The sequence below is a fragment of the Sciurus vulgaris genome (genome assembly GCF_902686455.1).
Source record: "Sciurus vulgaris genome assembly, chromosome: 18".
In the NCBI taxonomy this organism is placed as follows: Eukaryota; Metazoa; Chordata; class Mammalia; order Rodentia; family Sciuridae; genus Sciurus; species Sciurus vulgaris.
Window position 1 is genome coordinate 39,785,466 of NC_136479.1, and position 16,991 is coordinate 39,802,456.

At 61.7% G+C, this 16,991-nt stretch overlaps 1 protein-coding gene across 2 annotated transcripts in view; it reads right to left on the bottom strand.

Moving 5' to 3' along the window:
- Positions 1-14,301, bottom strand: part of CALN1 (calneuron 1) — a 381,358-nt gene extending 367,057 nt beyond the window's left edge. The window contains exon 1 of one of the 2 annotated variants that reach the window (XM_079120227.1): positions 13,971-14,301. The gene's annotated coding sequence lies outside the window, so the exon portion shown is untranslated. The remainder of the gene's footprint in view (positions 1-13,970) is intronic. The other variant, XM_079120229.1, reaches the window with a different exon arrangement.
- Positions 14,302-16,991: the final 2,690 nt, after the last annotated feature.

The window sequence follows — 16,991 nt, forward strand, 5'->3', positions numbered from 1 at the left end:
CTGAGCTCCTGGTCCCTGGTAAGGGCACCCATGGCCTCTGAAGCCCCAGCGAGGCCCCAGCACCTCCCGGGCTGCGGGGCCTGCTCCTGGGGCCTTTTCCCAACTGCTGGGTGTGGACCGCAGGCCCTAATGCTCTTCCCATCCCAGAGAGTGGAGCCCTGTTTTGGGACCTTCCTGAGCTGCTGCTTGGTTGTGGTGGGATTAGCAGGGCCCAGGCTGGCGCGAACCCCCGAGGACACTGCCCTTCTGGAGGGGCCTCTCTAGCCAGGATGCCCTGAGACGTGGTTGGGAACCCACCCGGCCTCTGGGGTCTCTGAATGTGGACCCTGAGTTTTCAGCGGCCCTCCCGTGAGACTCAGCTGACGCACTCATCGTTTACGGCTTTAATTCTCGTTCTTGACCCTTCGAGGATCCTTGCCCCCGGTCTACACTGCTCTCAGCTGTCCTGCTTGCGCCCCAGCTAGTGGCTTCTCCTCCCCACGGACTCCTGGTGCACTTACCTCTAGTTCGTCGGCCGCAACCCATCTTACTTCAGATGACGGCACTTCACCACTCCCGTTTCCTCTTGTTGGTTTCCCTGTTCTGTGTTTTGACGGGGTAATTATTCCTAACTTGTGCTTCTACTTTATTCTGTTTTTTCTGTTTTAAGTTCCTATGCTCCCTCCCGCTTCCTGCCATTCCCCTGTCTCTGCACACAGGTCGCGGTCCTTCCCTCCACCCTCTCCTCTTTTCCTTTTCTGAGTAGAGCAGACAGCCCAGCACAGGTCAGGGAGCAACCTCGCCTCCCAAGAGCTCTGCCACCACCTCACCCAGTCACCAGCCCTGGGGCACAAGAGCGATAGTTACTGCCCTGCAGGGACAAGGCCTGGCACCTGATGCCACACCCCATCTAGGACTCCAAGGAAGTCTTGCATTTTATAATCCAGATTCTCTGGAAAATGCACGTATCCGAGTCTGTGGCCTTGTGGGAGGGACCCAGGCTTCCCGGACTCCTGGTGAAGTCTCTGGCCCAGCACTGGCTCCATCAAAGATGTGCAATTCCCGGTGGAGACTCCTGCTGGATTCTAAAAGATTCCTCCTGGGCAGCGCTGCAGGCTAGCTTCCCCCAGGCAGGCCGGGCACCCCAGCAGGCTCCTACGGCAGAGCCCTGTCTCCAGTGTAGGGGCACATTCTAAAGTATTTTAGATTTTGAACTTTCTGGAATTAGGGACTAAAGTTTTCAGTGCCTCTGATTGGCACCTTCAATCTCGAAGGCAAATCCTGGTGAGATAGAGCAACCACACTTCAGTCCTGAACCCACACACGGCCTCTTCTTTCTGTCATCACTTCCTACCTTGGCAACAGGAGGCCTGTCCTAGATGAATGTCAGGTTCTTGGGATTCAAGTGGGTCTGACACTGGGTGGTCCCAGGGGCCTGGGGGGCTTGAGGACACCACCAACCACATACCCAGCCTGCAGGCCCCAGGCCTCTCCATCAGGACCCTGTCATGGGCGTCTGCCTGCCCCAGACGTCACAGCAGGAGCTCACCACCCGCCAGGTGCACCCGCACGCCATCTCCAGCCTCCTCTGCCCGGTCGCCATGTGTCCACCTGAGGCTGGGGTCTCAGCCTGTGGTGCTGCACAGCCAGCGAGAAGCTGCCCTTGCTTTAAGCAGTCCCTTGGGCCTGCAGGTGCCCTGCAGGGTGCTGACGGGCGGGAGCTGGGACCCCTGCCTCCTGCCCCGTCCGTCTCCTCTCACCTTAACTTGCAGACCCCTCGGCTCTGCACACAGGCGTGCAGTGTCCAGCTAAGAAGGGCACCGCCAGGCTGGCCCTGATCTGCCTCGCCTACCCCAGCCCTCCAGAAGACATTCGCAGCAGCCCGTTCCCGACCCCGGGAGGGGTGCCTGAGGCCTCCATCGAGGCCCCTCCAGGATCACAGGTGGAGGGACGGGTGCTGAGCAGCACGTGGGAGCCGCCCCTCGCGGGGGCAGGAGCTCTCAGGAGCCACCTGCAGAAGCAGGACAGAGTGTCCACCAGAGCATAGTCCACCAGGCCGCCCAATCTCGCAGGCCTCACGCCCCCAGGTCCTCCTGTGTCAACGTGAAGTGTCTGTCGGCCCCCCAGGCAGGGCCGAGGGCTGGGTCCCGCTCTGCCTTCCAAGGCGTCCAGGATAACTGGTGTTTCCTGTCCTGCTTTCCACCACCCCTTTCCTGACAGCTCTTCTGGGAGGGCGAGGGGCTGGGCCTGGGTAGGGACAGCTGGTGGCAGCCTCTGCCCTAGGACGTGGCCCAGGACACTGGCAGCGCTCGGCTATCAGGCTCCCCCTGGGCTTGGCGTCCCTCCCAAGGAAGGCTCAGGAGCCACCGTCATGGCGCAGCCTCAGGGATGGGCTCGACCATTGCCAGGGCCCGTTGGCCCCTCGCTCGGCGGATCCTCAGCCTCCCTGAGAAGTGGGCGTGTCCATATTTTGCCAACGGACGAGGTGACAGGGTCATGGGCTGGGAACATGCTGAGGACGGACACTGCTGTGGTGGGACCGGGTTCGAGTGTGTCACAGGTTGGGAGCTCGTTCCTCTGTGTGCGCTGAGAGGTGGCGGGACTCCACGGGGCCCAGCGGGAGGGCCTCTGCTCACTGGAGCGGCCCCTCAGAAGGCCTTAACAGAGCTCTGATAGGACCCAGTTAGTTCCCAGTGGGTCACCTGGCTTCCAGCTCACTCTGTAACCTCTCCCTCTAGAACAAGAGGCCACCACGATGCCATCCGCCATGAGACCTTCACCAGAGTCGAGCAGAAATCAGCACCACGTCCTCGAACCTCCACAACCGTGAGCCAAATAAGCCTCTTTACTTCATAAAGTCATCCAGTTTCAGCATTTCATTACAACAATGGAAAACTGACAGTTATGGACAGCCTGAGAGTGGCAGAGGCGGGTGTGGATCCAGGCCTGCCTGCATGCAGAATCCACGCTGCCCCTGGGGGACGTGGCTGCCTGGTGGTTTGGAGAAAGATTGTAAGGGTCCTCCTCCTCCATCCAGAATGCCCTCTGAGGGAGCCAGACACACACACGACGGCAGCTCAGAGGCGACAAGCGCCTCAGGCTGACGGCAAGCCCTCCCGTGACTGGGCCTCCCCCTCTCCCCCCGGGTGTCTGGGACTCAGGCATGAGCAGGGAGTCGGGAGGAATGTCCTCTGCTGCCCTCCAGAAAGCAAAGGACATGAGGTTCCCATGTGAGTCCACTTACCCGAGGCGTGTGGAGGCACCTGGTCTGGGTGAAGGACTAGACGTGGGGGAGGGACCCAGGACTGTTGGGCGGTTGGAGCACCTAACACTTTCATGTCCTCCACGAGAACATACGCCTGCACAGCCCAGACCAGGCCCCACAGGGCGGCGAGCAGCGCCAGGCAGGGCTGTGGTGCTGCGGCCACTGAGGAGACCTTGGTCTTTGGTTCTGAGGATGGTGGCCAGCCACGGTCAGCACTGACCCCTGCTGTTCACTGCTCAGGCAGACTGCACCATGGGGCTCACAGCCTGGCTGGGGTGATGTCGTCTGCCCTGTTCCCACTACTGCAGGAGCTGCCCGCTGGCTCTGCTCCACTTCTCTACAGAGCCAGGGCTGCCCCGCGAAGGCCGAAGGAGACCCTGGGCCTCCTTCAGGACTTCTGGCCCCGTGAGAAGTCTCCAGTCCCTGCGTGACTCACCACAGCAGGGCTGGCTCCTTGGGTTCCTGGAGAGGCGCTCCAGCCGCCGGCTGTGTCCACCCCTCCACGCTCCAGTGCCTGGCTGTCTGTCACCACCACGGTCTGGAACCGCCCTACTGTGTGCTTACTGATCTGCTGAGTTCAGAGGTCTTACAGGACAGCAGCTCCAAAGGTCACTCTCCTACAGACAATGACCACTGACCCTGGACAATGCTCCGAGGCCCTGGTGTGGCCGGGCACTGAGAACGCAGGGGAGGTGGCCCCCAGGACAGGGAAAGGCTGCGAGGGGCCACATCCTGCCTACCACGGCCTCTACCATGGTGGAAACCAGGAACATGGAGTCTGGCTCTTGAGGAGTCAGAGGACATGGAGGACACACCATGGTGAGAAGGTGAGGGGACACAGGAGCCGCGGACCGTAGACAGCTGAGGGTGGGTGCCCTCAGCTGGCCCCCGGCCCACACCGCATGGCCCTCCAGCTGCCCAGTGAGGCCAAGGGAACAGACCCCAGCTGTTGTGCAGCCCCCGGAGGCCCTGCTGAAGCAGAAGAGACCTCGACCCCCAGGGAGCCCAGTACCTCCACGCACCCATCCGTCACCAAGCTGGGCGCCCACAGAATCTCAGGCGTGATTACCAGGCAGGAGATGCCCCTGTCCCCAGAACAGAGCCCGGCGAGGTGGACAGAGGAGGCCTGAGGACATCCTGAGGCATCCGGGAAGGAGAGCGCAGCCCACTCTCAGCAGGAAAGGCGATGGCCGCCTCCCCAGCTGGTCACCAAGGCCTGAGCATCATAGGTGGAAAGTCTGGAAGTGGATGGTCAGGAGTCCTGCGTGACTCGTGGTACAGTATCACCGCCACGCTGCTCCACCATGAGTGCGGCTTCCTCTCACGGTGCCCGATTCCCAAGCTGAGCCTCTTCTCAGGTGTGTACGCAAAGGGACAGGCCAGCCCGGGGCCCAGCACGGAGCACACCCGAGGCACCTGCTGGGGTCTCAGGATGCATCCTGGTGGGCAGCGGGCCTCCTGCCGCGGATGCCAACTTCAAGTTGACGTGGATATCAGAATCAACTCAGGACCCCAAAAGAAACCGCCGAGCTTCTGTGCCATGCTGTTCACTCCAGGATGGCGCCTGTGAGACCCGGGCCTGGGTTTCCTCGCCTGTCCAGCTCCTCCAGTGGTGGACGGTCCCTAGGCACCAATGTGGTGTAAGGCGAATCCTTCCTTCCCCATCTTCTACCTTTGGGCCCAAGCCCCCTGTTGGATGAGATGGACGGAGGACAGAAAGTCCACTGTTTCCTGTTCACCAGGGGCAACAGTTGGTGGTCACAAATTCGTAGTGGCTCTTACAGAGGAGGGGGCTGTGGTCAAGCAGAATCAGGGAGAGCGCAGCCCTTCTGAAGCCCAGCGCCACTGGATTCCATCACACATCGTCCTCCTCCTTCACCGTTCAGACAGGTGAGTGCTTTAGGGACAACACCACCAGCAACACAAAACAGACAAGCTAGAATGTTCTGAGGCTGGAGGCAGAGCGCGGGGGAGTTCTGTGGAGAGGTGAGTCACCAAGGTCGACGGGGGTTTAGTGCTCCTGATTCCCGGCTTTCTGGGTCAGTCGTCCTGCCGTGGCCAAAGCTGAGGGGGTTGCTGGGCTCCTCTTGACCCCACCTGGGACCCTGCTGGGGTCTCTCCGCCTGCTCACTGGCAGGGGGGCCTTGACGACAGGCCCCAGGGCACAGGCCATGACAGCCCAGATGGACCCCACTGAAGCCAGCCAGAGGGAAGAGGTGCCAGCGCTCACAGCGGGCTTGGCCGCAGCCACATCCTGAAGAGCGTCCTGTTCTGTGAGGCATCCTGGTCGCCTTGTCGGCTTGCATGGGAAGGTTCCAGGGCCACCTCCCGTGCTCCGACTGTTAGGGCATATGGGGCCAGGCCTGGCCAGCAGCCCAGGACACTGCCCTCCGCGAGCTTGTCCAGAAGAATCACCTGGACCCGCCCAGCGTCCCCACTGTACCGTGCTGCTAACCCGTCCACTTTCCCATGCCGTGGTTACAAAGCTATCAGTGGGTGTGGGGGGGCTTTCTTCAAGTAAAATGGCGCGAGGAACCCCAGCCTTAAAAACGATAGGGGCGAAGCTGAGGCCCAGGGTCTGCAGAGCCTGCTGGTCAGCGTGCCTGTCCTTTGCCATCCCCCAGCCCACCCGGACAGGTGGCACACCTTGCTCCCCCCAGCTGGGGTGTCCTCCGTGAAAGGCAGCTGTCCTGGGAGGACGGCATGCAGGAGAGGTGGGAAACCTAGCTCCGGTGAGACTGAAGGGGACCTCAGGACGGTGCGGCCAGCCATCCCCACCCCCCGGAGCCCTGGGAAGCCTTACAGGAGGTGACCTGGGCCACCCAGGACCCTGGGGCTGTGTCCCCGTGCACTCCTTGGAAGAGCCACAGGGAATACATCTCTCAGCCCGCAGGGTCAGGAATGGCCGAGCCTCTCCGGAGCACCTGCTGGCTTCTGCCTTGTGGAGCTGGCCTGCTCTATGGGACCTTCCTGCTTCTGTGGGTGAGAGAGCTCAGGGCCACCAGGAGACCACTCCTGAGTCCTGGGTCTGACCTTGTCCCGGCTCCTCCTGGCTTCCCGGGTCCAGCTGTCCCCTTGTCTGGTGACTTTGTCCTTTGCGTCTCACTTAACTGCGTCTTGCCATTGGACGCACCCCTGTTGCGACTGCTTGCCTCCTTTCTGGAACAGGGTGGAGAACACGTCAGTGGGTCTGAATGTCGCGGGGCGCCAGGGCCCCGAGGTCGGCCACTTCACCGTCTGCCCTGGCAATCGCCAGCCCTCACATTTGCGATTCCACTGTGGTTCAAAGCTAGGAAATCACTCGCCTGGCACAGAGGTGGTGCTGCTGCTGAGCTGACTGTGTCCCGCATCCCGGCCATCCTGCTGTCTTCTGGGTGCCCGGCGTGACATCCGGAGCGCGTGGGAAGGGGTGAGGCCATGGCTGTCCTCAGGCTCAAGGGCAGACGAGGGGAGACTCTGTGTGGGACAGTCTCACTGGAGCTTGGGCATCTTAAGTTCCTGCTGGTATGATTTTGTTTTCCTCCAAATTAGTGACTACAAGGGAGAAAGGACCTGCGCTGCCCAACAGTCCCCAAGACGGGGGTCATCCCCTCCCCTTTCCACCTAGGTGGCAGCTTAGGTCCCAGGATCAGAACAGATGGACTGCTGTCCAACGGGAGCGTCCACCTACGAGCAGCGACTCAGCCCAGGTCCACTCCCCAGCTCAGCATGCCAACACTGCATCAAGGACCGGAGGGAAACAGGCTGGAGGGAGACCCTCCCAGAGGGATCCTAAGCCAAGGACGACCCCATTCAGTCCTCCATGGATCCCCCAGGTCGTGGCAAGGCTGGGAGCCCCAAGGCCAGGGCCCGGTCCCCCAGGCTCCCTGCTCCTGGGACACTGTGAATGTCCACCATCCCTACTGCTGGCGGCCCGAGAGCAGCCCGCATACAGTGGCAGACGCAAGGCCATGCTCAGCCTCGGCATTGGGAGCATTCTGAGCTCTGCTTTCCTACTTCTGGGGCACAAGTGTCTTGACCTTGACCAGCGATCAGCTGGTCTGGGGGGACAGCAAGGACCCAGGACCAGTAAATAAGAGAATGCGCCCTGCCCTGCGGCCAGAGGCTTGTGTTGGCTGGAGCCAGGCCCAGCCTGCACCTGGCTAATGCAGAGGCCCAGTGGAGCCGCCCCGCCCACGGAGCCCCTCTCTCCACAGCAGGAGACCATCCTGTGCTCCCCACAGGTGGAGGGGAGGGAAGCCCGGCTTCATCCCTGCACTCTAGGGAGGCCTAGATGGCTCAATGACCAGCTCCCTGCTGACAGGCCCATCCGGAGTCAGTCCTGGATTGAGCTGAGGGAATCTGGCTCCTGGGTCCAGGGTTGGAAAGCAGCCTGTGAAGACCACGGCCGAGGATGTCAGCCCACCTGCAGCTGAGGTGGAGCAGGGGCCCTGGATGGGGCCTCTGCCGGGGGAGACACAAGGCCTGCCTTCTGCACGCTCCTCTCCTCACCCAGCGCCTCCTTGAAGTGGACAGGCGGGTTTCCTTCCCAGAGCATGAGGATTTACAGCCTGGAGCCCTGGACAACCCAGGCAGCACCGGGAGAGGTGGCATGCGGAGGGGGACATGTGGATTTGCTGTCCCGCTGGGCCTCTCCAGAGGCCAGCTCTCTGCCCCCCCCCCCCCCCCCCGCCGTGACAGATTGCTGTCCATCTTCCCTGGCTCCAGGCGCAGGCGAATGCACACAGGCGAAAATCAGTCCATAAGCATGCACATTTCATAATAAATTTTAACAATTTAAGAGCACGGTACAGCTTTATTATAGTTTTTATTTCGCCACACTAATTCAGCGGGTAATAACCTGCCAGGGACATAGAATCCACTTGACATATGCTCTGCACTACAAGCTAATGGAATAAGCTCGGGGAGCTTTGGGCCACATCCAGCTGGGTGACCCCTTCCCCAGGAGGAGGACAGCCTGCGTTTGCAAGCGGCTGGATGGACAGGAGAGCTCTGGGATGCTCCCAGTCTGGGTCTGAGCGGTGGCCTGGCCTGCAACTCTCCCTGTACTGGACAGGTGAGTGGGCAGGTGGGCAGAGGGACTGCAGGCAAAGACCGTGCCTGGGTCTCTGAGAGACGACCAGGCCTCTGGGGCTGGTCTCGGGCTACGCGGCCCTCTGCATTCTTGGGGTCTCTGGGAGGCTAGGAGGTGGAGGGCTCCCCCGCCCCCACAGCGGGCCGCCCGCCTCATCCACTCCTGGGTCAGGCCTGTGACCAGCTTTGCCCGCCCCTGCTGCCTGCCTTCGCCCTCCTGCCAGGCACCTCTCCACCGTGTGCACCCAGCGGCCCCAGCAGCCCCTGGGGGAGATGTGAGAGGCAATTCTCAGCCCCTTCCCAGAGGAGCCAGGCCAGCAGGAATTCAGGGGGGGCAGAGGCGGGAACGGGGGTCTCAGCGAACCTCCAGAGACGTGGACGCGTGGTCCCGGCCGAGGTGTGGGAAACACCGTGCTTCAGTGACTGGGAGGGAGCACTGGGGACATGATGTTGGTGCTAAGGGCCAGTGGCTGCTGCAGGACGACCACACTGCCTGCTCTCTGGACCCCAGGGACCCTCCAGCCTGGTCACCGCCCCATCTTGCCGGCCACACCCATCTCTCTCCAGGTTCCCCCTCCAGCCATCCTCGCTGGGCTTCAGATGACGGGAAATGACTTTGAGTCCCGGCTTCATGGTTTTATATTTTATGCTTTGCTATGTAACACGACTCTTGTGCTATTCAAAAGGCGTTATGGGAATAAGATACCATCCACCTATTTTTTTTTTTTTTCATTTAAGGGATTAAATGAAACCCAAGAAGAAAATGTTCTTTTAGAATGAAGTATCAGAAAAATTTTGTTTTCTTTATGAATCTAGTGTATTACCTTAGGAACAACGAGCCCAGAAAGCAATTCCCAAAACGTCCAAAAAGGCAGGTGGAGGATGTCGTTCCCAGGAGGAGGACGGCCTGGCCCAGGGGCCAGGAGGAGCACATCCTCCTTCAGACTGAGAGCGGGAGGGCTGTTGCAGAGACCCGGTGACGGACATGAGCGCTTTCATGTGCGCGTCACACATCAGTCCATCTCAAAGGCCTTCCCGCTTTCCTTCATCTGACCAAGAAGTGGGGGTCAGATTAGTGGCTCCATCATACTCTTACAGAACCCTATGTCCTTAATTTCTGCATTCTGTTTTTTTCTCTTCTCTATTCTAAATTGTAGAATTCAAATACAAATTCTCGGTACAAGATATTTTATACTTAGCTTATATATTTCCTTGTATATGCACAAACAAAATGAAACCAAAACTGCTTCCTGGAAGTAGATGATACACATATAAGCAGATCTTTCAGGAAAGGAAAGTCTGAGTTTTTTTCTCTGCATCCTCCATGCCTAGTAGGTGTGCAATTAATTCTGAAAGAAAGAGAAGTTTATTTGCACAGGAAAAGAGAAGAGGAGGCCAAAGCCAATGGAGGACCGGGAGGTCAGAGGAGGGCTGCTTCTGGAGATCTGGGCAGGCCAGTGGAAGGTGGGCAGAGGCCAGGAGAGAGGGACAGGACAGATTGTAGACAGGCATGAGTCAGTCAGCTTTCTGTGATGGTAACAAGTACCTGAGGCCATCGGCTTATACAAAGAAGAGGCTGATTAGGCTCAGCTGTGGAACTTTGGATCCATGACTGGCCCCATTGCCCTGGGCCTGGGGAGGCAGCATGTCATGGCAGGGCATATGACAGAGCAGAGCTGTCCCCTCATGGTCAGGGGTCAAAACACAGGGCAAGGGACCAGGGGGCCCTTCAAGGATAGGCCACCAAGACACAAAGACCTCTTTAAGATTCTGCCACCTCCCAATAGTGCCAAACCGGGCACCATGCCTGTGGCACGTGCATGGCCTCTGGGGACACACCAGAGCCCATCTGTGGCCAGCACAAACTGCCCTGAACAGGAGGACACTGTGCTCTCTGTGGCTCTGTCATTAGGAGGCTGTGACCCTTGGAACTCAGTCCTGCGTCCTCTGCAGCCATTGTCCATCCCTGATGACCTCATCTGCTGCCAGCCAGTTCAGGGCTGCCTACGTGGCCTGTCCACTGGAGGCTGGAGAACATCTCCAAGTGGACGTGGGAGCCTGGGCCCTGCTCTCCCCAAGCCTGCTCCACACTCAAGAGGGCCAGAGAGGCTGGAGGCCCCTGGACTCACCCAGCAATCACACCACGGCTCACCCACCAGCAAGACCCGTCTTCATCCCCGAGGAGAAACGTTGGGGTCTCCACAACGACCCCTCAGTGGCCACCATGACATCTTGCTGGGCCACATGGTCACCTCCTCCCCCACATTAGATATGCCCTCCACTCACCGCCCTGCCTGGCTCCATCCAGCACCATGGCAGGCCGGGTTCTCCCAGCGCCCGCAGCCTACGCTGCCAGCGTCTGTCTCAGCTCACACCCACTGCCCGGCAACACCCCTCTGCTCTGCTTCCCTCCATTGTGCACACACACCTGTCTGCTGCCTCCTGCGGTCTCCCTAATGTTGCTGTCCAGCTGCTCCCCGGCCATCCCCAGGGCCCAGTCCTGCGGTCTCCCTGATGGCCGAGCCGCGCTCCTCCCTGACCTCAGCGCAGCAAGGGGCGCAGCTAAGGACGCACGTGCCCACGTCAGTTCCCCAAGCATGGCACCAGCTCACAAGCCTCGCTCCTGGAGAACGACGTCCACCCTGAGGACACCCAGGCCTCAGGGGTCTGGCCTGTGCCACCTCTGCAGCCTCCCTCACACAGCCCTCGGTGCCCGCCAGGGACTGCTGCCGGCTCCTGTGGCCCAGGCGCCCGCTGCTGAGGCCAGGCCCTCTCTGGGCCTCGGGTGGGGCCCCCCAGCTGAAGGGAGCGCATGGCGGCACTGCCCAGCCTCCAGGGAGACTTGCGGCTCCGCCACTTGGAGCACGGTGCTGTCGCCCCTGGTGGCCAGGCACTGACCGTCGGCGTAGGGTGGTGTGGGTCACATCCTGAAGATGATGTCTGACAGATGTCATCGCGTCCACGACGCTCCTCACGGGCAGCTCGGTGCCCTCAGGGCAGCTCACCCGCTGGTATGAGCTGACCCGTCCACCCAGCACGGCCACGGCGGGAGCGCCTCCTTCCGCCAGGCTGTTCCCCTGCCAGAGCCTCTTCCTCTGCGTCAGAGCCGCGAGGAGGCAGTGGGTGGTGCAGAGGGAAGGGGCGGTCACCTCGACTGCTCAGCAGCTGACCGGCTCTGAGGACATCCCGGGGCCAGGACCTGCCACGCCTGCTGCGATGTGCTGCGATTCAGATCTCCCCACCGCGGACGCGTTTTAGTCCAGGTTCGTTCCCACGGCGGGGCTTCTGGATCTGTCTGGCTCAGCTCTGTTTCCTAAGTAAACTGAGGGAGAACTGGTCTTGCTCAGTCGTTAAAATCACCTATGTTGAAGGTGACATGTCGCCTGACACCAGGCATTCCTTCAACTAACTTCATGTGACATAAGTGCCATGCCCTCCCTCGGCTGGCCTCCAGGACAGGGAGGGGCAGTGACCCAGACGAGGTCCTCCCCGTCCTCAGAGCAGGCAGGTCCGTGGCCAGGGAGGAGCCTCTGCGGCTGTTTGGGGGGTTCCCTCCTTTGGGTCACCGTGCGTTCATCTGAGGGCTGCGGTGGCCACTGGTCTTTGAACCTGTGGCACACGCAGATGTCACACGTCAGTTGAGCGACCCACGTAATCCGGCCCACGTGGCCACATCACAGGTGGAAAACTAAGGTTCCACCGAGGGAGGTCCGTGTTGCTGGCCCTGACCCGGGGACGGGGCTGAGCCAGTGAGGGTGTCAGTCCCTGCAGGGGACCCTTCCACCCCACCACTGGCAATCGAGTCCCAAGGTCACGGGGAGAGCACAGTGGGTCCCACACGTACAGCATTGCCCGGTCTGAATGGACTCCACCAGGATCCGAACCTGGCTACCGGAAAGCCAGCCACAATCAGGGACAGACACACACACACACACACACACACACTCTAAGTGGACAAGACGGACGGGGAGGCGCAGAGCACTAACTCGTGAGTGGCCCGCCAGTCCAAGGACTCAGCTGGCCACTTGTCCCAGGCCTCTCTGAGGAGCTCAGGCTCCTGGGCGTCCCCCAGAACGTGGAAGGCAGGCTTTGCTCTGGCGCAGCGATGGCTGCAGAGGCAGAGAGCCCACGCCTTGGAGAGGCAGAAGGTGGCCCTGGCTCTGTGGAGCGCTCTGGACCCCTCCTCTGGGCCTCAGCTGGGAGCCCGGAAGGCGCCTGCTCCCACAGCCTGGCCCACAGCCCTCGGTGACCCACTCCCACCAGCTGGACACACGGCCCAGGGAAAGGCCGAGGGACCCCTGCCACGGGACCCCAGTGCCACCGGCCTTGGGCCTCCTCCCTGCCCACACGACAGGCCCTGCTGATGGCTTGCAGGAACGTCTCTCACTAGGCTCCTTGTTAGGAATCTCCAAACGGTCACACAGGTGCAGCGATGGACACCGGCTGGCAACCCCATCCAGCGCCCGCTGCTAGGCTCAGGAGCCTCCTCTCACCAAGTGCCTCTGGGGCAGAGTCCTGCTGTTCCATAACACGGACTGCAGGTCCCCTTGGTGCCTGGGAAACAGACCAGCCCACTTAGAGGCGGCGCCTGTGCTGGCCCTGAGAGGGCTGGCAGCACACACGGCGCCCACCGTGCCAGTCAGGCACTGCTGGCCAGGACTCAGAAGATCCCGCTCCACCCGCCGTGCCTGGTGCGCGTCCCTCGCGAGGCTCCAGAGGAGCTGCTCCCCACCCGGTGCACCTGAAACCCGAACATCAGGAGAGTGCTTCCCTCCCTGGCGCCTCTCCCAGAGACAGGGCCACGGAGGCCCCTCCCCGTGCCGCGGGGACCGCGTCCCAGGACCCACGGCCTATCAGCCGTAATGGACCTGGCTCGGGATGTCTGTGAAGGCGTGCGAAGCTGGGTGCGAGGAGAGCTCTCCCTGGAGGGGACTGGGGGAGCTGCAGCCCAGAACGCAGCTGTGGGGGCGAGAGAGAGTCAATGAAGGGTTTGCAGCCGGTGTTCTCTGGGCCTGAGTGCAATTCACAAAACGCAGTGTGCGGGAGACGAGCCCTCCCTCTCCCTGCCAGGCTAGCGCAGGCTCCTGGGAAAAACAACTCTGCCACAGAACCCGAGGCTCGGCTGGAAGTGAGTTTCCTCAAAAGGCGCCAAGGAAAGGGGCCAGGGATTCCTGAGACCATGGGGCAGCGCGCAAAGCCGGGGAGGGGCGCGGGGAGCACGGGGCTCCTCCAGGAGAGTCACGGAGGGAAAGTTGCCTGGACGAGTTTTCCCACAGCACGGGGCCGGTCCACTCTGTCTCCAGACCGAGCGGGGACGTGGATTTGAGGAGCGGGTCCAGGCAGGGTCATGCCCTTTCTCTGTGATCGGGGGCAGGGCCCGGCCAGGAAGAAGGGATGTGCAGGAGCCGGGCTTAAGGAAGCCCGTTCCCCACTCTCCCAGCCGCTGGGAGCGAGTGAGGCCAGGGCAAAACAAACACGCTCCCTCTAGGGCGCCCCCTCCCCTTCCTCTGAGACCCAGGAAACTTGATCTGTCTCCACTCAACATGGGCTCCCCAAGAGGGGAGCAGAGAGGGGCCGGCGCGCGTCCCTGCAGCCAGTGTTCTTATTGACTTAGAGCCGCCGAGCCTCAGAGCGCCCTCGGCAAGGACCATACCTCCTGCTGATCTCGGGGGAAATTCTCCAAGATCCATGGCTGGGAGTCAAGGAGCGCCTCTAAGCCATCGGGAAGGTGGACCAGGGCGAACGTTAATTAACAGGGTCTGGTGCCTCTTCTTGTTTGGCAACTGAGCAGATTTAAAGGGCTAGAGTCCGATTTGGAGGCTGCTGCGGCTGCTCCGGCTGCTGCGGTGGCTGCTCCGGCTGCTGCTCTCGGCTGCCAGGAGAGCTTCCTGCAGACCTCTCGCTCCAGCAGGGAGACAGCCAGGAGGGTGGAGGGCAGGGCCGATGGCGCTGGGGCCTCGCGGGCTACAAGGGTTGGATCAGGACCGTGGATCCGCGGACCCAGGCCCTGCCCACCAGAGTCCTGCCGTCTCCTCAACCGCGGGAGTGGGATGGGCTCCAAGGATGCGGGTGGTGTCCGTGGCACTGTCCAGACAGGGGCCTGGACAGCACTCCCCGTGAAGTGAGAGCGTGCTTTGCTGTGTGCTGGTCCCTGAGAGCGCAGCTTGGTGACAGTCACACAAGTTGCACACACACGTGCCTGTCCACACATACACACCCGACCCAGGTGCACACGTCCCTGCCCATGTATGTTCACATGTACCTGTCCAGGTACACACTGCCTTCTCATGTGCATTCACATGCACCTGTCCAGGTACACATATGCCATTCCCCACATGTACACATGCCTTCCCATACTGCCCAGGTACACTCGTTACTCCTGCGTACACATGTGGCTTCCCACACATGCCTGTGGCTTCCCAGGACACGTGTCTTCCCACGCACATGCACATGGCTCCCCACGTGAGCCTCCCCCTGGGCACACACGCACAGGCCTGCTGATGACACATGCCTACCTTGCTATGCCCTGCTAGCCTGTGTACACTCCTACCTGCCCACCTTCCCTAGCCAGACTCCAGGGTCCGTGGTCTGCAGAGCCACCCCACCCGCACACCCCGTCTTATGGGAGCCTCACCTAGGGACAGCCAGGACAGCATGGCCAGCAGGGAGCCTGGAGTACAGACGTGGCAGAGCAGCCTGGGGTGGGGGACATGCCTGGCCTCTGTGGCAACCCTCGATGGAGTGGGTCCTGTGGGGACAGTCCTGCTTCAGAGCCCACACGGCCTCTGTCCGCCGGCTCCCGCAGGTGCAGCTGTGGGTGCCACTCTGACCCAGGAAGCAGTTCCCATGGCTCATCCCCAGGCTGGCCCACCTGCTGGGCGTCCCTCTCAGTGGGGCCGACCCTTCCTCAGCATGGTGTTCCTAACGCCATTCTCTCAGGTGTGAGAGAAACCAGCCACAGGGCTCAGGTGCACACACTTCAGGGCCCAGCCGTGGCCTGAGCGCTGGGTCCAGGAGGCAGCAGCACTCGGCTGGCGAGTGGGCCTCAGGTGCCTCCTCGGGACGCAGGAGCAGGGCGACCCCTCCCCTCGTGGGCCAGGTCCCTGACGCGTGGAGAGAGAGGCCGACGGAGTCACACTGCTCTTCCAGAGGAGCACCCAGCTCCACCAGCCTCCTCGGCTGAGGGGCCGCACCCTGCAGGGGGCAGGGGCCAGCCGTCCTGGGCAGGATCTTCCCAGCGGCCTTGTGTCGGCCAGGGTGGACTCATCTCCCCACCCCCAGCCTCCCCCTGAGAAACGGACCCCGCACAGCAGCTCCGGCTGGCTCAGGCTCCTGCGGGGCCTCCCCAGGACACTACCCTGTGCCCCCAACCCCACCTGCTTCCCCCTCCAGGTGCCCAGTGTCCTCACACCCACTGGCAAGGCGGCTTTGTCAGCGAAGACCCTGCCGTCACTCACTGAACCTGGGCGAAAGAGTCCCCTGCCCAGGGCCCGCTGGGGACTTTCCAAGGAAAGCGAGATGGCGATCCAGGTGGGGCGTGAGCCTGGCCTGAGGGGTGTCCCACAGACTGAAGGCTCCAGAGCCCCCCTGCCCCAGCGGGTGTCTCCAGGCAAGGTGGACTCGGTGAGGGCTGGACCTCCCCAGGTGAGGTGGACTTGGAGAGGGCTGGCCCTCCCCAGGTGAGGTGGACCAGGTGAGGTGGACTCAGAGAGGGCTGGACCTCTCCAGATGAAGTGGACTCAGAGAGGGCAGGACCTCCCCAGGTGAGGTGGACCAGGTGAGGTGGACTCAGAGAGGGCTGAACCTCTCCAGGTGAGGAGGACTCGGTGAGGGCTGGACCTCTCCAGGTGAGATCGAGAGGCCAGCACAGCAGGAAATTCCCCACTATTCCGCCCAACCTCGGCCTCTGCCCAGTTGCCATTGCTAACTCACCCCAATGCTTTAGAACAAGGAGGACCCTCCCCTGGGCAGGACCGGACCTGCACGCCGCCCCTTCTCAGGTCCCTCGAGCACACTCCCCACGCTCCGGGCTGACCTCATGGCACTCTCTGCCCCAGAACCCCACAGTCCACATCTTTCCTCAGCTACCTGCATGCCCCTCAAACCAAACCAAGCCCAGGCTGGCCGATGTGGAAGGAAGTGGCATGGACTCCGAACCACGTCAGACTCGGCTCCACTCAGACCCCAGCTGTCCTGCAGGCTGGGGATTCGGTTCACAGCATCCACCCCCAGGAGTGCCTGGGCGGCTGCTAACAGGAGTGACCAAGTCCCAGAGAGGAGGCGGCTCTCACCCAGCCAAGGTCCACTCTTGGCACTCCTTTGACCCAGGTGACAGCCTGCCCCTCCCCCGCTGAGTGGCAATGGAACGTCAGTCCCCTTCATTCCTACCTGCAGGGGCGTCACCTGCTGGACCTCAGGGAGATGAGCTCGTCACGGTGTAGCCGGGAGGCTGACCTCCATCTAGGGGAGTGACCATGCAGAGCTGGACCCCAGCTGGCCCATTGTCCCCTGGTTTTCAGGCCTTCAGCTCTGGGCCACCAGGCATATCGGGGGCTGGGGTCTCCAGACCGTATCTCCCAGCGCACCTGCCTTCTGGCTTCCTGTTAGTGTCCGTCGAAGAAGGACTCAGGAGGAGGGCAAGGCAAGGGAAAAGGAGGCCGCGCAGGTTTGGTCC